Genomic DNA, 22,920 nt, shown 5'->3' on the forward strand with positions numbered 1-22,920 from the left:
ACTTTCATATACAAAGGTACTAATTTCAAGCGAATTGTAATTGGACCAAAAGAAAGCTTTTTTTTTTTTTTTTTGTAAACTTCCCTGGTTACCTTTGTGCACTTAAAACAGAAATTCTACCTTATTTTGAACATTAGCATGACTGGATGATTTAATTCAATACCAATTAGAATTACAGAATGTAGAATTCACTTATTTTGTATATCCTGAAACAGTCAAGTAACAAAGTATGTTTACTATAAAAAAAATTAAATTAAATGAAATAGGCCCATTTTAAGTCAACAGGGTATCGACTTCAGCACTGCAATTTCTGTTGGCTCAGTAAACGGAACACCAGATGAACTTCCTTTTCTCACTGAAACAAAATAGAATCGCAGACTCATAAAATGGTTTGGGTTGGAAGGAGCCTTAAAGATGTAATTCCAAGCCTTCTGACATGGACACTGTGTTGATTTCCTCTTCATTGGAATGCATGATTGGGTGAGGTGATCCTTGAATATTAACTATGTCTATAGTTAGGGCTCTGTCCTACTGCACTCCACTGAGCAGTTCCCTGGAGAGAGCCACGTCTGCTCTCCTCAAGTCCAGGCCAGGCTTTGCTGTGCATTCTCCTCCCTGCCCTAAGGCTCTTGAATTCCATCATTTCATGGTCACTGCAGCCCAGGCTCACCTTGAGCTTCACCTTCCCCACCACCCCCTCCCTGTTGGTGATAACAAAGTCCAGCACAGAGCATCTCCCCAGTGGCTTCCCTAGCACCAGGAGAAGGAAGTTATCCTCAATGTATTCCAGGAACGCACTTGCCCTGCTGTGTTTTCCCTCCAACAGATCTTGTGGACATTGAAGTCCCCATGAGGACCAGTGCTTGTGAACCTGAAGCTGCTCTTTTCTGTCTATAGAGTGTCTAATTCACTATAATACATAATAATGGACATGTTTACTTTATGTTTGTCCAAATTCCTCTGTCAGAAATTCCTTTTTTTTTTAGCAGCCAGCTCACTGGCAGCACAGCTGTGTGATAGCTAATTATTGTTTCAAAACAGAAACATCATTGAATTTCAGCTCTTCTGTCCTTCCATCCCTCCATAAGTAACTGCCATTGACTGTCATGCAAGGACCTCGAAATGCATTACAAGTGACACCTCTTTCAGACAAGCTGAAGACCAAGTAAATGGTGAATCTGAACTGAGGCCTTGCTCATTCCTTCTTCCACCTAAGGAGGTCCAGGAAATCTGTTTAAAGATATGATCCTGATCCTGCTGTGTTCTAAGAGTGTAGGCCTGGTCACAATTTCCTTTCTAAATTCTAGGGAGTGTAGCTGGAGAAAAATCTATTACTGAAATTCAGAAAAGAACCCTATTTTTACAATATAGTGTGTGATAATTACAGTAACATCATAATTAAAAATAAAATAATTTAATTTATTAAGGAAATCCCTAATTTGATCATAGAATAGATAATGGCTTTCATTTCATACCATCCCCAAATATTTTTGAACATTTTTCTATCCTTCTAACACGAATCATAATAAACCAAAGACATCTTCTAAATCAATGTGCTCTGTAAAATACAGAGGGAAAAACGGAATCAGTGAGATCACATTTACAGCAATTGTTGGAACAGGTACCATCTACTGTGCCCTCTTAATATCATCTGTTATTCATACTGGCTTTACAAGGATTAGGACTTCAAACTTGCTGATTGAGTTTACCCTCCAGATTCCACACTGGTACTGACACCAAACTTCATTAATAATGTAGGTACATCTTGTAAGAGGAAAATGTGGGAGGGAAAAAAAAAAAGAAAGGACCTGCAAGGGACAGAAATTGGAATTTCTGTGTTGCTGCTTTAACCCCTCTCTTTTGGAATATTGCTGTGTAAATGAATTCTACTAGAAATTGCCTCAAAGAAACTATTACTCCCTCAGGTAAAAATATAATTTAAAATCTTAGTATTGACAAAACAGAAAATACAAATCGAATTTATAATGTACAATAAGATCTGTAAAACTACACCAATCTGTTATGCAATGCCCTTAGTTTTTGTGTGCAGGTTCTTTGCTGCACAATCAGTTAAGAAACAGTATATTTTGAAATGACAAGGTAAAGACAGCAAAGTACTCCCAAAGGAAGATGCTGGGACAGGTCTCTTGAAAGAGAATGATTTTATTAAAAATATAACTCTATAAAGATAATTTATCTTACAGGTTCCTTAAAAGGCATAATAAGAATCATAATTTCTAAACATGAAACCTGAAATTATCAGCATAAATTCTCATTTTGCCTCTTCCCTTAAACAGAAACAGAACGCTGAATTAATCTTTCATAGCTGCTACAAGTATAGCTAGAGTCAGGGTATCTATCCTGATGAATATTTAATACATCTGAGTTCAGAGCTCAGCACATGAGCAAAATTATGCTGCTGATGTTTCATATATAACTAGTCCCAAGAAAGAGTACATGATGTTTCAAGGTATACCTATACTGAACACAGTACAAGGAAGTAGCTACACACTACAGCAGTATATTTTGTTTCAGGAAAAAAATCCAAAAAGCAACCTCCTTTTTATGTTAAAATAAGCTCATGAAAAATGTCCTGTACTTCATAGCTTTTCTTATAGCTTTCTAATAGTCTATTCTTACAGCTGATAATCTACACTGACCTATGTATTTTGCTCTTGTTTATATCCCTAAAGACATTACTCCCTGTAAGCAGCTTTTTCATTTGTTGCTGATAAGGAGGCTGCAATTGACTTGCATCATGGTGGTCAGGACTATGTCCTAAACATACATCTTGACTTTAGAAATGTGAAGGGTTTTCAACATCAACAAAATCATAGCATCCAGGGCTACCAAAAATTGCCATGTTTATGTAAACGCCTAAAAAACCAAATTACATGTTTAGATGAAATATTCAGTAGTCCAGAAAACATCAACATGTTTACCCCAAATTACCACAATTACATTTATTAATGAAGGTTTGTAGTGATTAATTAGGTTGGTAGCCTTGAATGTTGTAGGAACAAAGGAAACCCATGTGCAGGTTTTTCACAGGAAATCAGTCTGGCTGGTGGCAGCTCACCCACAGGCCCTTCTGGAGGCACTGACAGGAGATGCAGCAAAGAGGGGAAAGAACATAAGCTGCTAGAGAACTCAGTAAACCATTTTGGCAAAAAAAGAGCAAAGTATGATGCAAGTTGCAAAACCTGATCTGAATTAACAAGAACATGTAGTGACAAGGGAAGAGAGTTAATATAGAAATCAAAGGCACAGAAGGACCAAAAGGATTTGGGGAATATGTATCTATCATTAGCATAACAAAGGCTCATAGAAGTCAAGGATAAATCAATCCTTAAAGGACTGTGATCTCCTGTCCTGATGTACTCTGCCCATTTAAGTTCTATTATAATTCTATTAATAAATATCATTACTCTTATCTGTGACAGATGAATTTCCTTCTTACCAGATTGTGAGGCGAAAAGTAATTTAGGTTATATTCAAACTACCTTAAAAATGCGGAGTTATACATGTCAAATCTAAATTGATAATCACAATATTTCACACTGACAATTCTGAAGCATGAATAAGGCACTCTTTCACTCCCACACATGTAATATCCTCTGAAGCTCTGTGTTGCCAGCACAGAGCACCACATTCCCAGACATCTATTTGCCCATCCTGCCACACTCTCTTCCTGTGCTCAGGGAGCAGAAAGGGAACAGGAGATGGATTTGGACTCCTGCAGCATTTCTGCATCCTGCCCAGCTCCTTGCATCAGCAAAAGAATTCCAGGGCTCTGTGTATTTGCACAGATTCACTGAAGCTAGACAATCTCCCCTAAATTCTGCTGGTGCTGCCTTGGGGCTATTTTCAGGCAGCTTAAATTCCAATTAGGCTAAAATTTCCATTGAGTACATGCTTCAGAAAACTCACAGCCAGAAAATGGGACACAGAAGACACAGTGAAATTTAGGTGGAACTAGGTGATGGGAATTTGGCCCTTTTGTTTTGTTTGGTTTTAGATACATTCTAATTTTGGACACTAACAGAGACATTGTCCACATGCCCCTTCTGTATATGGGAAAGCACTAAAAAGCACTGTGAAAATAACTGGTGATGAGGAGTTCCTGGAGTCCCTGCTTCTTTGTGTTCTCTGTGTCCTTACAATGGTAAACTGTGCTATACTTCAGCTTCAGAGCATAATGAGAGCCACTTATCTGGACTCATGGGGTCAGGATCTGCAGTTCAGTACACTGAAGAGGCCAAGAACCCTGGAATTTCCACTTTTTACTTGAATGCTTTAATATCAGGCTGTTACAAAAAAGAATAGTACGGGCTGCTCAGTACTTGAAGTATTTGACAAACTAAATCCTGAGTTGACAAGAGATATGTGGCATTTCCTGTTACTTTTTTACATTTTAAAATCCTGCTCTAACACTCCAGTGTACTCATATAAACATTGAAATTCTTTCTGCACACATCAATAGCATTTATCAGTGTCAGGTTAGTAAACTTAGAACAGTTGTGCCAGGTAGACTGGATAGCCCTCTCCATCACCTGAAATTTGGGTGAGACAGTGCCTGAGGCGGGCATGTAAATTAATTGCTGCACCTGGGTCAGGGCAGCCCCTGGTATCAATCCAGGCTGGGGGAATGAACAGATCCAGAGTAACTCTGATGGGAAGGACCTGGGGGTGCTGGTGGATGAGAGGCTGGCCTGGCAATGTCAACTTGCAGCCCAGAAAGCCAAACGTGTCCTGGGCTGCACCAAAACCGGCATGGTCAGCAGGGTAAGGGAGGGGATTCTGCCCCTCTGCTGCACTCTGGTGAGACCCCACCTGCAGTTCTGCATCCAGTTCTGGGGACTTCAGCACAGGAAGGACGTGGACCTGTTGGAATGAGTCCAGAGGAGGGACACCAAGATGATCAGAGGGCTGGAGCACCTCTGCTATGAGGAAAGGCTGAGAGCTGCAATTGTTCAGCCTGGTAAAAAGAAGTCTTTGGAGTGATCTGTGTCATTCCAGTACTTGAGGGGAGCATATGAGAAAGATGGAGAGACTTCTTAAAAGGGCACAAAGCCACTTTGTCTGGACTACTTTCAAACTGAAAGAGCAGATTTAGATTAGATATTAGGAGAAAATTCTTTACCGTGATGGTGGTGAGGCAATGGGACTGGTGGCCCAGAGATGCTGTGGATGACCCATCCCTGGCAGTGCTCAAGGCCAGTTTGGATGGGTCTCTGAACAACCTGACCTAGTAGGAGCTGGTTGGGACTAGGTGATCTTTAAAGTCCCTTCCAATCCAAGCCATTCTGTCATTCTATGAACTGCATCCTTAAGCTTCATGCTTTGTCGTTCTAACACTAATTTTAAGTACATTGCAAAATATGAGATTCATCTGTAGTTGAGCCCATGCCCAACCAAGCAATCCCTACAGAGTTCATCAGAACTGTGGGAACTGGCTCTAACCCACCCTTCCTGTGTGTATGATGGGTATGGCATATGTTCTCAACAGTACATGGAGGAGCTCAAACCCCACGGCTGGTTTGATGTTCCCAGATAACACCCACACTCTCTGAACCCATGTTTAATGTATATGCATGGTTTCCTGGTTACCTACAGTCAAAGCCATCTGTTAGGATGGCTCTTTGCCCGTTCACAGATTGCTCTGGTTATCACACCAGAGCATAGGTGCCAGGTAATGATGGGTTTAGATGGACAGCCTGCAGTGCACCCCAAGTAACAAAGCTGCTGCCAAAACTACTCCAGTAGCGCGTTAGCAACATACGCCTCTTTGCATTTGCCCATATACATTGGCACTCAAGTAAGGCCATTTTGTATGCATGTAGTTCTCTGGCAGACCCCAATAAATATACAAAAATATAAATATAATCCACTGAGCCCAAGGAAGAAATTACTTTCTCTAAGCAATCAGGATCCTAGCCAGATCCACAGCCATAAACATTACACACTTTTACTTGCCCCGTATGCAAAAAGGTGCTGCCTTTACCTGCTTACAGCCAGTCTGAAAAATAAACCTTAATTGTGTGAATCACCCTTAGAGATTGAAACACATAAAACAGACCATACATTTCTTTCAGTAGCAGTTTGAATGTGTTGCAGCCAATATGAGTTTCAGCTTCTAAATGCCTATAGGCAGAAAGCAAGCAGACATAAGCTAGAGCCACGTACACTTGCCTTTGAGGTTAGTTGACAGCTGGGGGATTTGTCAGCTTGCCACAGAGAGCAGTCACCCAAGCGTGGATGTCATTTTTCTCTTTGAGCATGCACAATTTAATCTGCCTGGCATCATCAGCATGGGGCATCGCTCTCTACAAGTGTGGAAGGGAGGGGGGGTGTTTGCTCCTCGGCATCTGAAGAGAAGCTGCCAGTCCCAGGGTGGAAATTGTACATAGGCAAAGTGCTAAAAAACTTTGACCCAGATATTTTAGTCTTTGACAGAACAGAGCAAAATAAGTCTCATCTAATTGCATAATCAATTTAAATTTTGGTTTTCATACAAAAGAGACCTTTCAACAGAAGATTATTACAGTTTACATGGAAATGCTGTTAACCACACAAAATAATCACACTGAAGATTGGGACATGGCTTTTGAAAAACTTGCAAAAGCTTGCATTAAATTTCAGCCATTTACCCCAATTTGTTCCAGCCCTCTTGCTCAGAGGCCCCACACAAATGGATACTGTGGTCTGCAATTCATTCAAATGACAGCTATGCTGCCACAGAAGCTGGTTAGCTGACAGCTCCCTGTCCCTGAATTTAATTCCAAGTGAGCTCTGGCTGCCAGACTTGTGCTTATTTACAGCTGTCACTTGAAAGGGACTTATAAGGTAATATGAACAGAGGGCATATAGCAGGCTACAGGAAGGGTGGTGCAGCCACCCTAATCCTAAAGAAATTGTTACGGATTCCTGCTGGATGTTTACACTGGCTTCTTGGAAGGAAGGGATGTGATATGGCTGCTCTTCCTCCAGGAAAACCCAGCTGCTTCAAAGGAGGCAGGGAGAGGAGCAGGACTGCCCCTGTTCTCCAGCTGTTTGCTGAAGCTCTGCTACTAATGAGATCATTACCTGCTCTTAAGGCTGGATTAACTGTCTGCAATAATTTACACTGAAGCCAACACAAGTAACAAGCTATACACAGTACATATGCAACTTTTTTTTATTTCAGCTATGCCAGGTGAGACCCAGATTGCCTCCTGCTAACCCACTGCTGGAGGTTTGCAGCTCCCTTGTCAAGGATAACGGGATGGTAACAGCAGCCAGCAAAATTCAGATGTGTTTACTCTGGTTTAGAGTGCCTGCCTTGTCCAGCCCAGCTACAGCCACGCTGCCTCAGCCCCATGTGGCATTGTAAACAAAACATGCTGCTTGACCTAAAGAGACTAGAAAGGGTGACCAAGAAAGACAGGTCTGGGCAAGAAAGTTATCTTACTACAGGTCTGTGGAGTGCCCTTGCTTCCACAGCTTCTGGATCATTTCAGAACTTTAAAAAATCCCATGAGGTGATAATCTGTACAGGTTGATAGCATATAATACATTGGAACTGAACTTTATATATGACAAGAAACTAGTTTTTAAATAAATTTTAGGGGGATTTTTTCTTATTACAATACAGGATTACGATACCATGAGCTGCCCTTGGAGTAAGGACTGTCTTGGCAAGCACTATTTTACAGATGCAGAGCAGAAATATCAATAATTCTGCTAGCACATACTGAAATCTATTAATAACCATAAGTCAGGAGATAAAGAATATCTTATATTTCACTTACCACTGACCCAGCTGTAACATCCTGGGAGCAGAACCTGGCAGAAAGGTGGTTCTTTATAGTCAGCACTCTCTTGACAGAGGAGCTGTGGCAATGGTAGTGTTTGGTCCTCCACTTTTCTAGAAAACTGATTGCTCCAGACTAACCCAAGTTCTGCTGGGTTCTAGATTCTGCAGCATGCAGGACCCTTTAGGAGCCCTGAATATCTCTTTGATCATCCAATTTAGCCACAGTCTATGTCTGTGAAGTTTTTTTGTAGGCTTAGAATAAGCAAGACCTCCCAGGTCACTGAGGCTGGAGCATCATTGTCTCCACCCCCGATGGCACGGCACCAGAACCTCACTGCCTGCCACCGCTGCTTGGCAGAGAACAAACTGGTGGCAAAGCTGCACTGCCAGCAAAAGAAAGCATGGAGACAGAAACTCCTTCTGGGAACCTCAGGCTGCCATGAAGGCCTGGCTTTGGAAGGCAGCAGCAGTGCCTCAGCATTTTTCTAGCCAATGCCTAGCCAGAGGTTGAGACAGAAAACACAGTATCTCTATTTCTCATGCACTCCTCCTACACAGCAATCTGACTAACCCAAACTAAAGAACATAGTACATCCATAGCACAGTGCCAAGACTTTTTTGCATAGTAAGGGAGAAAAAAAAAAGGGTACATGCTGGGAAGATGGTCTGTAATAGCATCATAAAAATACAAGAGCAATTTTCACTGCTGGAATCAAAGATATTTTCAATCTGCTTGGTTTGATCTTCTATAATCTAAATTAGTTTCATTGCTGGTAGATTTATGGATAGCCAGTGTAATGGTGCAGAGGACAATCACAGGAGAACAAGCAGGTATGCAAGGATTATTATTACTAAATTCAGTAAGGATGAGGAAAAGACAGTAAAAGAATGCTGCTATTGAATCCCAGGGTTACTGTCTGAACTGTCACAGAAACTAAAAATATTAAAATAATATACATTTAGCTTTCTGAAGTTTATGTCTAACTTCATGTGAGAAAGAGTAGAAATATAAAAATAAATAAAAAATAGTGAAAGAAAAAGAAACATACCAAACAAGAAAAGCTGAAGTCATTACAGTGGAAAACCAAAGCAAATGGCAAGCTCAACAAATTAGCAACAATCATATAGGTTTAAAATAGCTGATTTAATATCCCATTAGAAAGGTATGCATCAGAAGTAAGATGTTTTAAGTTTGGGGTTTTTTTCAGAATGAAATTTGAGACAAAAGGAAAAATTATTAAGGAACTAACAAGGAGTAACAAGAGGTAGAAAATAATTCACAAAGGAAAGATTAGACCATGTAGAAGTGCAGATATACTCATTCCCAAGTGTCTCTCTGCTCTCCATAAAAAACGTATATGAAAGATTAGGAATGAAATATATAAAACTGAGTAAGTAATTAATGCAGCCAGATCTAGACAAAAGTACTGTCAGAATTTCAAGCTAAACAATTTAATATATAGCATGAGGAAAATGTAATCAGTTCTAAAATAAAGCTGAATACATTTTATTTTGCTATTGTATAAACCCTTTAAATAAGTTTATCCACCAGGATATTTATGTCTCCTTTTTTTCTCCATAGCATGTGTTGAATAAGGTTTTGAGGTATTTTAATAGAATTATCACTTTTTTTTTCTGTTAACAGAATATCATCTAATTCCTGCTTCCTACTGGGTAGCAAAAAGTATTTTTGCTTCTTACATTTCTTCATGGCTGCTGGGTCTACCCTATCCCTCCCCAGGTGTCTGCACAACAAGACCAGCTTCAGATCAAACATGAACTCTACAGGTTCAAGGGGAAAAATGAAATAAATTCCCCACTGAAGGACCCACTCACTGAAAACATCTGAACAGAAACAACTGAAGATCAAGCCCAACTATTAATCCAAGAACTGGCAGTAAAGCAGAGGAAGGGATGTAGGCTGACATATGGAATGATGCCAGAAAACTTACAGGCAAAAAAAATCTATTTATAAGCAGCATTCAGAGCAGAAAAACAGCTTCTAAAGAGCTGCATTTATAGCAAGACATTCCATTCTGTACATGAGGGTCTGTATTTCATCCCAGCTTTTGCATTCACTCCAGTGTTGCTCTGAATGTGATATATTCCTGCATCAGGTAACCCTAATGATATTCACTGGGCACAGATGCAAACTGTATTCCCAAGAGGAAAACCACAGGCATATTGAGAGATGTAAATGCCATAAAATGAAGTCAGACTTAACTATCATATTTCCTACATAATAGTTTCATTAGCATATAATTTATGCAATTCCATTTCTGACTCTTCAGAGTTTATTTTCTGACTCTCCCTTGGTGTATTTTCTTAAAAATGGATTCTTTTCCTTGAAACATAACATGATGGAATTTATTCTAAACTTTTAAAGTCTCATGGTGATAATCTTAGTATTGAAAATTAAACTCCAACTTCCTGATATCCAAACACATTTCCCATAATGAAAGAAAAAATACTATTCAATACTTTTCTATCATTTCCAAGAAATCTGATCAGTGATTACATACTGAAGAGGAAAAGAGGGGTAGAAGGTAAAATGGGCTTGGAAAATACATGTTCAGCTGCTTTCCATTACACATTATTATACTGTTATAGACATATTGAAGGAGTTTAAAAGTGACCCCACCTAGCTCCTTCTTACTGCTCTCCATACAGTTTTGCACTTACAAACATTTTAACTTTTTCTTAATAATACTTATATTCTTTAATATTTCTAATATTCATATCATATATACATATATTTATGATATTTAAATAATGGCATATAAGAACCTTTATGGTTGTCCTTCCTGCTTATTAAGAATATGCATCACTGAAATGTATCAAAATGTCTAAGTCTCTTTGAAGCTACTAATCTGGACCCTTATCAAAGAAAAGCCTTAATAAATTTAATTCTATGCCATGAGTCAGAAATCTACAAAAAGAGAATTATTAAGTTACTTCTTTTTTGTTCACAGTGATGAATTTTTTTTTTCTTATAGCAGAAAATGCACACATGATGATGACTGGATGAAAGGAAAGGAATCCTCACAGAACTTTTTCTAAGCCAGATGTTAATCACTCTTTTATATTAGAACTATGTTCTCCAGTCTTTCCTAAATAGCTAAAGCAAGAAGTTTCTGTAATTGCTTATTAAATCTGTGTGAAAGCAAGTATAGGTTTTTAAAATACAGCATATATTGATGACTGAGTATTAAGTCAATACTATTAATTAGTAATACAGCTAACATTATCCTGGCCACAAATTTCCTTTCCTAAAGTCACACTCTTAATTGGGATAGTAAAAATATGGTTGAGTAATTAGGAAATGAAACTTAAGGTCTCACCTTTTCTTTTTTTACCTTAAAATACAAGGGCAGATTAAGGAGGTGTTATATGAGTAAGCACAACTCCCGTGCCCTGAAGAACTTTGCTGAGCTCAGTGCCACCCTAAAAGGATGGCACCAATTCCATCTGGAAAGTGATGCCAGCAGCTGTTAACCAAGTGCCACATAAGCTGAATTTTCCAAGCAGATTTCCCATTCAGCACAAAAGTGGAATGTTTGTTCAGAGCCCAAGTGTGAGAGCCCCTGACTCCACCTGTGCTCAGGGCTTCGTTTACCCCACTCACACAAACCCCACAAACACCCAGACCAGGCACCCAGAACCCTGCTGCCTGCTGAGCTCAAGTCTCACACAATTTCACTGTAGAATCACAACTGGGGTGTGAAATCAACCCTATAGTCTTGACTATGAAAAAAGACCCCACTGATTTCAGAGCTTTTCTGTGACTAAAAGTGGGAGCAGGTGACATGTTATTCCAAATATAATATATTTGTATCTCCACAGTGACAAATTGTGGAGATACAGGGGTTTCACTCATAGAGTTAAAAATGTAACTTCATTTGTTTTTTATCTAAAAGTAATAGGAAGTGCTAATAAGCCTCAGCTGTGATGTGAATACAAAAAATTTTACCTGAATGATGATTCCTTACCTAGCAGTCTTCTATACTGCTAGAAAGTCTGTGGTGAGCTATCTTAACATCAAAATATTTGTAAATATCTGTCACCTTACTGTGCATGTTTTCCAACCAAAAAATTACATAGACTTACAGTGGAATTATGTGGAAGTGAATACAAGTGATTGTGAACCCATTAGTTCCAAATTATTATTTACCCATAATAAACCCAGTTCTACATTATTGATTTTAGAATCATGGTGGAAATGTGTTGCTAGACCTTCCTTCTAGTTTTCCATTCAATTCAAGAAAAATGTTCTAAATTTAAATAAATGTTTCATGTTTAGGACAACTAAATACCTTGTCTTTCAATATAATAATTCACTTCATCATAGCAAGTATGAGTGGACACTAAAGAAATAACAATAACTGCATCACTTTTTTTTTTGAAGGAAAGAGCTATAAATGGAATGAACCAAGACTAATTTTTTTTTGTAATTCAAATGATCAATTATTTTAACTAAAATGTATTTAATTAAAACCAAAATATATTTAAAGTATTTGTCATGCATTTCAATGATTACTCTGGATAGGCCCTGGATATCAATGTCTCATTAAGCATTTATATTCAGTATAGCAAGCCAAGGCAAATGCATATGACTTGAAGATGCTGAGTATTCTCAGTTTCCAGTGGCTACAACTAATCCTACTCAGCAGCAAAGGTAGATTATTTTATTGAACTTAAGCTTTTCAGACCTGGGGTTTATGAGATTAAAGCCTTCAATCCAGCTTTCTGCTGGGCAGGTCTCAATAACCCACAGTTATTTACACTCATTACACTTGGGCTAAGTGGTTTGGGTAAAAACCTCCTGATTTTCCTGGATTCCTTAAAGCTTCTCTAAATAATCTGAGTCGAAAATTTATATCTTAACCTGAAATTTGATGTCCAGGCTTTCCTGCTATCATGCCAGAGCCTCACTAAGGTGTGCTGAGAATTAACATCCAGAGATTTTTCACCACTCAACTTGGTGATTTCAGGGAAATCACTGGGAAATTTTAACTGCTTTCAAGTCTGTCCCTGTAGGTCTGAACATTTAAGCACAAATCTAGATATAAAGAAATTAAAGATACACCATAGAAATCAATCCAGTATGTTTTAAAACACTGCCAGGTGCTCTGCACAAACCAAGAGAACTTCCCATTTCTCCAAGTTTTGTTTTATTGGCAAAGAAATCTTACCTTCATCTCTCTAGAGCCATTTCCCAGCACCAAATTAAAATATCCAGAACAAGGCAAAAGGCTGTATTTACCACAGAATGCAATGCAATGCACCATCAACTCAGTTTCATACAGTCAACATAGTAATGTAAAAATGTTGCCTTTTCCTTTTATCTTTTTTTAAACCAAAACATCTGATCAGAGCTCAGGGGCTGGTAGAAGACTCAAGCATGACTAATTATATGTCTTCTGTATCCCATTGTGTCTCCTGGCATCATGTAATTTCAGAATTTTCTATTTCCCCAAACATCATTTACAGTTAGTAGAATTATAATTTTCTTTTCTGGTTTTGGAAAAAATCACTTGTTTCTTTCTAATTAACTCCTACTAACACTTTTTTTTTCTTCTCATCAGGGCCACAAGTTTGAAGATTTGGAAAAGAGAATTTCCACACATCACCAAGAAGACCCCGATAACCCCATTAAGACATCAGATAATCAAGCACTGATGAGTGTTTTTAAGTAGAAAATAATGTTTAGAAAGATGTGAGTGGGTGAACTTGTATTTTCAAGGGTCTGGGAGTGGGCCTGGGTGTTGTGCCCAGTGGTCCAAAGTTCAGCAGGAGGGAAGTCACTGGTGCTGTGCTCCAGGGGTCTGTGCTGGGTCCAGCACTGCTCAACTCTACTCATGAGTGGATGATAGAACAGAGCACTCCCTCAGCAAGTTCACAGCTGACACAGAGCAGGGAGGAGTGGCTGATACACCAGAGGGTTGTGCCACCATTCAGAGATCCCCTGAGAAATGGGCAAAGAGGAATCTCATGAATTCTGACAAGAGTGAAAAGTCCTACAACTGGAGAGGAACAATGCAGGCAGCAGCACCTGCTGGAGGCTCAGTGTCCTCAAAGAAGCTTTCTGAAGCTTTGCAGAAGAGGACTTTGGGGTTCTGGTGAACAACAAGCTCACCAGGTACCTGCACTGTGCCCTTGGGCCAATGCCATCTTGGACTGCATTAGGAAGAGCACTGAGCACTGCCAGGAGGACAAGGGAGGGATTATTCCTGTCTGCTCAGCACTGGCAAGGCCAGAACTGGCTCTGCCCAACGCTAAACTTCCAAGGAGAAAGACACAGAGTTACTGGAGTGTGTCCATCATAGAACCACTGAGATGATTAAAGGACTGAGGCATCTTTCACACGCGGTCAGGCTATGAGAGTTGGGGCTGTGCAGTCTGCAGAGCAGAAGGCCTAGGGAGATCTCATCAATGTGTAAAAATATCTGAAGGGAGGGAATGAAGAAGAGGGAGCCAAACCCTACTCAGTAGTGCTCAGTGATAGGACAAGAGGAAACAGCTGTAAATTTAAACATATGAAATTCCATCTGATAATGCAGTTTTATAATTTTTTTTCTGCTGTGAGGATTCTGAACAGTGGCACAGGTTGCCCAGAGATATTGTGGAGTCTCCATCTTGGGAGATATTTAAGAGCTGCCTGGACACAGTCTTGGGTACCTGCAGGAGCTTGAACCAGACGACCTCTGGAGATCCCTTCCAGCTTCAACCACATTCTTATTTTATGAAAGGGAATCCTATGTTATAAATTATTTAATGGCTTAAAAGCAAGTTTCAGGTTCATCTTAGGAATCCATACAAAATTCTGCTGCTGAACAACTAACTTCTTATGCTGAATAACACATTCCTAAAATGTGGCCTGAAGTAATTCAGAAAAAGAGTCTGTTCAGCTGTAATCACACTGTCCAACAAATGTAAATTAATTTCCATTCACAGAATCATACCTCCATTAAGATGCAATTTAATCTTCATAGTAGTTCTCTTTCTTTCAGGTCTGAGATTTTCTTGCCATGCAAGTTTCAGATCATCACATTAGAAAATGCCCAGGTAAGACTTGCTAGGGTTCATTGCCATGTTGTATTTTGTTAAGGTAGCCTGCATTTACAGACATGTTTTGAAAGCACATGGTCATGCAGCCACAAAAGACTGGAAACACAAAAGACTTTTTGCACAGAGTTGTAAATCTGCTTGTTCCATATTCAATTGTGTGTGTCTGTACTTGTATGCAGCTTGTATTCACAATCACAGATTTTGCAAGTGACTAGGGCTCATTGCTGTGAAAATTCATTTGGATTTTTCAACATGGTACATGCTTCCTTTTCCTTTTTCTAAACACATTGTAAGTCAATAAAGTATCAAACTTTTTGATTCAGTGCAGAATGTGTTTCCAAACTAAACTAAGGAAAACTCGTGTAGTTTTTGTATTTGCAGTTAAAATGGCCATTTCAAATGCAGAAATGTTGACGAGTCATGTTAGGAGCATACAAATTTTTTAAAGTGGTATTTGGCATAGACCACTGGCAGCCAAAGAAACATTTTCACAGACAAGCAGATCTGTCTGCAGTTAAAGGCAAGATTTTAAATGGGAACTTCTTTTTACCTTTTCCTTTTTGAATCTTTGAATTGTATTGAGGCATCTTCATGAACAATTTGGTTCAATGGCATACAAAATCTAAGAAAGCCTAAGTGAATTCATACACTTAATGAATGCATTTAATTTTAAAAACAAACAATAAGAAAATTCAGCCCTGGATTATGCAATTTGTTTCCTGGGAACAAAATTCTTGGATTTTGTTTTGTCATTCCCTAAATGAAATGAATTCTAACTGTAAATGCTTCTACTATGTCAGTTGATACGTAAATATTTCTATTGATCCTCTGTACTGCCAAGTAGTTTGTGGTTTTATTAATGCAAAATAGAGTTGTTTTATAGCTACTAAGGGCTAAAATCCTGCTTTACGGGAAAATGTCGGGGTTTAAAACTAGAAAAGAAGAAATATGTGCAATGCTTTCTGTATAAAGTTCAACAAGTAGCTTTTATCTTAGCATAATGCCAATGATCTGAGCCTACAGGCTACTCTAACTAGGAGGAGTGCTAGAACATGATTTTCACACTAACCTGTGAGAATGATTAGATTATTTTTGTCTCCTAATGGCAAAGGTTTTGTTCCTCCTTGTGGAAATTATCTAATTATCTGCAAAACCAGTATCTTCAGAGTTCATCATCTTTGGTTATTTCACTCCATGATTGGAATTGTTTGCTATTCAGCCCTGAGTGCTGATGGGGAAAATACAATATTTGCTCCAGTGAAAACTATGGAATCTAGTTGTCACCAGTGATATTACAAGCTGTCTTTTAAAGTAGATGTTGGATAATGAATTTCCTGCATTAAGACAGCAGAGTTCTGCAACACTCAATACACCAGGTGTGTATGACATCTGAATCCTCCATTTAAGACACTGAAATGATTACATAGATTTTTGAAGTAGAAGTAAGATATAAATAATCCAACATTATCAGTACTTCTCATTTTAATACAGATACCAAGTCTGATATAAAATTACAGTTTATATCCTTCACATTCATCTGGCACAGACCAAGAAGATGCAGTAACAAACCACTTCACCAGTTCCTAATTTGAAATTAAATATAGGGTTGAGTACTAGCACAGTCCAGTTCCACAGAAATGTCTAATAAAGCTTTCATGATATCACACATTTTTTGCCCAGGTATGCTCTTTCATTCTATACACTGTATACAGCTGTGCTGAGGATTTATCAAGGTTAAAGGGTGAATGGAGAATGGGTCTCAAACACACTGCCTTTCAAAATAAAAATTTCATTGCAATGGCTTCCATCTGGATCACATCTACAGATTTTTCTTCTTCTCATCATCCCAACAAAAAGAGAGTTTTTAAGTTGTGTGAACCATCCTATAATAGACTGCTCTTTGTTTTGTTTGTTTTTTTATTTCCAGGAATAAAAGATTAAGTTCTATATGATGGATAATATGGTAATTATTTTAGAACATTAAATTTAACAATATGCATTTCTTATCAGACGAATTCAGCTTTTTCAGTGTCACTCAAGCCTGAATATAATAACATGATAATGATGTTTTGTGCTATTACCCTGCATCACTTAATGTCCACTTAAGCTTTCAGATAATGAAATGCATAAGGAAGAGATTTTCCTTCACTCTTATAGCATTTTCTGCCTAGGATTAAGTACACATGATTACACTGTTGCACTGATGGATGCCAATTCTGCATGAGGACATTTGGCAGCAATTATGTGTGGTTAAAGTATTCAATATCACATGTCATTCCTCTAGGCTGAGAATGCAGTGCTATTTTAAAACTCAAAACCATCAAACAATAAAGACATATATATATGTTTATGTGTTATACCTACACACATACATATATGATTGTACATATATAGAGGAAAAATACCCATCTATGAAAAGACTTCCAGATGATTTGTGTGTTATTATAGATATGCACTCTTCTAGATAATTTGTCTTGTCTGCATAATACAAATAGGAAAATTGAAAAATATTAATCAATTTTACATTATTTGTTTTTAAGAGAGAATTCTAATGACCTAGTGATTAGGCTCTTTTTTACAACCCACACAAAATAGTTTGGTTTAGCTCTCTACTGATAAGATTATACTTAATTTAGCAACTGAAATGAGTTTTTGCAATAATAGTACCCATATTCAGACATTAGTCATTTGAAGAACAGCATTAAAAGACCACTATTCTGTATCAAATACAGTTACTATATCAGAATTGCCATAATAGAGGAGGAATCTGAAAATAATGACTTTTTGTGATGATTACTGTAACTAAAAGTTATTTCAATCATCTGTTGTGCACTTACAAATAATGCTCACATTCTTCTTTGTGAGTTTTTTTTAGCCTTTATTTTCTCAATTAGATTTTTTTGAGTATTTTCCAGCTACATTAACTTGCACTGCTCTGCCCTGCAACAAGTCAATGGCTCCATCCATATTCTTATTTTTACTATCTAAAGTTAGTGCTACAGTTGGAGTTTATTTGCTTTTATGCAAATCAAAACTAAGAAAGAAACATAGTTAGGACTTGTTGACTGACCCTTATTTTATGAGTTTATTTTTAAAATCTGACTAAAAGTGTAAGCAAAGTAAACATTTAACTGAGTAACAAATGGATGTGCAATGTCTGTTTCTGACTGAAAATGTACATTGTATTGTCTTCAGAATAAAATACACCTAAAATATGAGAACATGTGAATGGTTTTGAGATATGCCCTTTGATAGTAATATTTACCTGAATGTGCAGGAATTTTCTTTAAGAAAGACAAATTTTAGATAGAACAAAGTCTTTTAGAGACCATCTAAGACAGTCTTTAACTAAACTGGACAAGAGAATCTTGAGTAGACTGGAAACTCTAGGGCAGAAAATGTCAACAGATAAGGATAGAGTGTAGTATCTCATCAATCAAATTATTTTTTTGTTTTGCTTCTGGTTTTGATGTTTGCCTGGTTCCTTCCAGTACAATAGGCATATTTAAAATAGATCAATTTGCCTTGTATTTAGTGGGACATGTCTGTAGCAGGTTTCATGTTTTTTGAGTTTGTTGGTTTTTTTTTTATTTATTTGTTGTTTTCATTTTTTTTTCTTTTTTCATTTCTTTAGTACAGAAAAATTGGTGATTTATTTAGTAACTACACAGGAAAAGTGTCAGCTATAAAGCATGCTAGCTATCTAACACAACAAGATTGCTCATTCACCCAGATCTCTTAAATCTATTAGCCTGACAGGAAAGGTACATGAAAGTTTTCAAAGGCCAAATTACAAAAATTCAAATACAGCCCAACCTACTGAACACTTCCATGTGATCTCTGTTGGGCACTGGACATCAAGTGGCAGACCTATTTACACCCATGTTTTATGCATGATCTAACCGGGAGCAAATAAAAAGGCATTTATCACATCAGACTCTGCTTAAGTAATTCCTCTCCTTCCTGGACTTCAGGTCCCACTCAGCAAAGTTCAGAAAACTATCAGAAAGGTTTAATAATTACAGTTCCTGTAACTCAGAACAGGTTTGTTATAATGAAATAAAACACTATGTCTGCATTCATGGAAATGAATCAGCTGACAAAATATGTTTGCTATAAAGGTTTTGTAATTGTTTTAGGAAGACTACCAGACTATGTGACATCCTACAGAACAATAACAGGTATTAGTATGAGGGAGTTGCAACTCATTTATGTTCTACATTTTTTTAACGCTCTTCCTTTGCTTACTTAAAGACCTGACCAAGCATAAACACGTTTAAAGCCAGCCTAAAACACAGGTTTCCTGATTTTTACTCTGAGGCTGATGGAATATTCATCATTTTTCTAAATATGGCAGTAGAAGTAGCTGCTTCTTAGGTATTCTACAGCAAGCAAAATCTTGTGCAAATATTTGTGAGGGAATTTCTGATCAGTGATACAGAAAAGGTTGAAGATTGGTTTTCATTACAAATTTCATTTATTTTTCTACCTAACAGAAAAATCTGAGGAAAGTAAACCAGGGAAAGCAGCATCTGACTCCAGCAAATTCTCTTCACAAAAATCAATCTGAATGCCTTTAACACAAGGTTGAAGAATTTCATCTCAGAAGTTATTAAACATTCTTCTAGTAACCACATGAGGTTGTGCCAGTTCCAGTAATCATTGTCTGGCACATAAAGAAACCCTGGAGTCATAACTTCTTACTAGAAAAGCAAATGTAACATTTCTGGTCTTTCCCCTGGAAAGTCAGAGCTCATAGTGATTGCAGCTCTGATTGCTGCAAAGGCATGTCAATGATGAAGGGTGTGTTCTTTGAGAATTTCCTTCCCACCCCCATCAAAACACTTGTGAGAAATCCAGTTAAGAAAATCCAGAGGAAAAAAGCATTATCTCTTCCTTTAACTCAGTTATATTCTGTTCTGTTTGTGGCAAACTCTGTCACTGATACCTTTCTAAGTCTTTAATTTCTTCCCACTTCTATCTCCTGGACAGAAAAAAATCTGTTCACCGTACTCAGGCCAAGAAAAATTTGCACTTATATGAACAGAGAGAAGGAGTTTAGCTTGCAGCTACTGAAGATTATTCAATGGGGAAAGGAAAGACAAAAAAAAATGGTGGGGATTATTTGGAGGGATAGAGAAGACTTATCAATATCAGAAAGAGAGGATTCCAGTGTAATCTGCTCCTTGTATTAACAACATGTGCAATCACTTGTACTGGCAGTTTGTTTGCTCTGATTTTTCACATTATCCAGGGGCTATGTGTGTGAAGCTGTGGGTAGCATTTACAATGGTTAGTGAGCATTTACAATGGTTAGTTGCAATATCTCTAGTGACACTATCCTCCAATCTCTGCTTCCCATTTATCAGGTGGTAGAGGTCTGCGACAACTAGCACAAAGCCCATGGAAGCAGGGCATCTGCTCAGGTCTGCTCCTCCTATATTCATGCAGTATTAGAAGATACATGCTGTAGTTTCCAACCTTCACAAAGGGTTAGAATTCCTAAACACAAACTGCAGTATGACATGTACACACACAAGCAAAAAAACCCTGAAACAAAACATTAAATGAAAAGCAAGCAAATTTCTGTTCATTTTTGGTTTAAAATGTTTTTGCTAGTTAATTAATTTGAACCATGAAAATAGTAAGTAACAGTATACTTTAATGAGTTTCTTCATTGATTGTGCGTGACAATAAATTCCTGCTTGTATATTTAATATCTATTTACTTGAATTACTCTATTTAATACATGTTTATGTGAGAGATTTTTAAATGAAGTTGCTGAGGAATTTAATATACTGAAAAAAGACTTTTTGTTAGACATGTCACTGTTTTGAAAAGCATTAAGAACATTAGAAAGAACCACTGTATGCATCAGATGACGAACAAAATTATTATTATCAAACTTGTCACTAAACCTAGAGGCTGTCAATTACAACTGCTATCATCTGGCTCTCACTTCTTATTTACATTAGTAAAAGAGAAAAAGAGACAAAAGCACTGATGCTGGGGTGCTACAGCTGCTGTGGTAAGTGAGAAAGCACCACTGGCCTCCAAGAGGCACAGGTTCCCAAACACCAGTTCGCTTCTCAGGGCTTCTCAAATGCCTCCCTCACCCACTTCTGTGACAAAACAAGGTCATCTACAAGTGTATTTTCTATTGAAAAAGTGTGTTATTATGGCTGCTGATCTCTGACATACAGAGATTTTTTTCTGCTTCCCCACCTGCCTACTGACACTGTTGTCCTTCAGCATTTCTGGCATCTTAAGAAACAGCCTATTCTTTAAACCCTCATCTCAGCACAAATTTGTGGAGACTTGCTGTTCTTTCCCTGTTCTGTAGAGCACATCAGTTCTGACAATGACAGGAGCTGGCGTGACCCAGGCACAGAGCAACAAAGCAATAACTTGCTGATGTTGCTTGTGAACTTGTGCGAGTCCAGCTCCTTCAGCTATTTAGAGGACACAAATGCAGCCTCCTGTTTCTCTCCTAAAAGCTGCAAGAAATGGAGGCCAGAGATATCTTGCACCACTTAATACATGAAAGGGACTGGTATTGATAACAACTATGCACCTGCACTAGGAGATGGAGGCAGGATGGTCCTAGAAGCCAGAATAGAAGGATGGCAGAAGATTGGGATGGCAGACAAAATAGTGGAGCTTCTGTCCATAATTCTGAGCCATCATATGGTGGAATTAAAGCCAAAAGCAAGCGTGAATTGTCAAACAAAAAGCTCTGTGGCAAAATGGAGGCAGTGGCTGCCATCCAGTTCTGTCAGCTCACCTCCTGCAGCCCTTGCCATCACACTGACTTGGTGGTGTCTGTGGCCATGACCAGCACTGGAGCCGTGAGCTCTGTGCAGCATAAAAGAGGCACAGGGCTCTTCCTGAACTGCCATGTGTCTGTCTGTCCCATGGCCAGATGGCAAGGGTGTGAAACCTGTAGCTTGGTGAAATTATCTTGCTATTTATAGCAGCATATAGTGCATGACACCCAACAGAGTTATTTAGGGTCTACAATAAGGGTAAAACAAGACTGAAATCTGGCAATTTTTCTGAAGGTCAAAGAAAGGGTAGGCACTTAAACTGTATGCTAATCAAACCCCAAAACTATTTAAGATACTAGATGAAAAGCATACATATATTTACATTCAACATGAGTTATGTTAAAAACTGAAGAAAAAGCAGTGAGGGAAGAAACAGATGGTGTACCAAACACCACAAGTGAGTGAGTAAACAAGGAGACCTAAGAAACAAAGTCACCACAAAATCAAGACCTGTCAAACAAGTACTGACCTTAGCAAAGGCACACTTGGGCAGACACAGGCTCCACAGGCATCTCAGTGCCACAGGGCACATTGCTGAGACAAAGGCTTTGTCAGGCTGTTACTGTGTCACAGTGACTCCAGCAGCACCTGTTACACTGTCAGCATCCTCCCCAGCAGCTGCTCTCTGCCACTGCCATTGTCTGACCTGTCTGCAACAAGTCTGGCCATGGCCTTTCTTCTGAGGCCATAGCTGTGTGGGAAAAATTCCCCCTTCTTTTTCGAGGCACCTGCTCACCCTGCGATCATTCCTGTCTCAATCTCATCTTTTTCATCCGGTCTATTTCTACCTTCTGGTAATTCTAAATATCATTCAGCTTTCATGTTGTTTGCTAAAGGAAAGAATTAAACATCTTTTCTACCTTATGGCATCTACAATGGACATGGAAGAGCACCACTGTCTGAGATCAGTGAGGTCCCACATACAACACTGTATTGGCTTTGGCATGGCCAAGCTTTGGTACCGGAGGGGGCTACAGGGGTGGCTTCTCTGAGAAGCTGCTAGAAGTTTCCTCCCTCTCCATCAGAGCCAATCTCTGGCAGCTCCAAAGTCAGATGTGCTGCTGGTCAAGGCTGGGCCAACCAGAAATCATGGTAACATGTAGTAGAGGAAATGTATTGTATTAGAATTTCTGTATAGAGGCTTTGCCCCAGAGGTCCCGGTTGCCCTTGATGGGCTGCAGCTGTGATGTCCTTAAGTGGGCTGCAGCTGTAACCAATGAAGATGACTGG

At 38.5% G+C, this 22,920-nt stretch overlaps 1 protein-coding gene across 9 annotated transcripts in view; it reads right to left on the bottom strand.

Moving 5' to 3' along the window:
* The window catches only part of KHDRBS2 (KH RNA binding domain containing, signal transduction associated 2), a 340,503-nt gene that overhangs the window by 129,104 nt on the left and 188,479 nt on the right, over nt 1-22,920 (bottom strand). The gene's annotated exons all lie outside the window — the stretch shown is intronic.

Source organism: Agelaius phoeniceus, chromosome 3, assembly GCF_051311805.1.
Source record: "Agelaius phoeniceus isolate bAgePho1 chromosome 3, bAgePho1.hap1, whole genome shotgun sequence".
Classification (NCBI taxonomy): Eukaryota; Metazoa; Chordata; class Aves; order Passeriformes; family Icteridae; genus Agelaius; species Agelaius phoeniceus.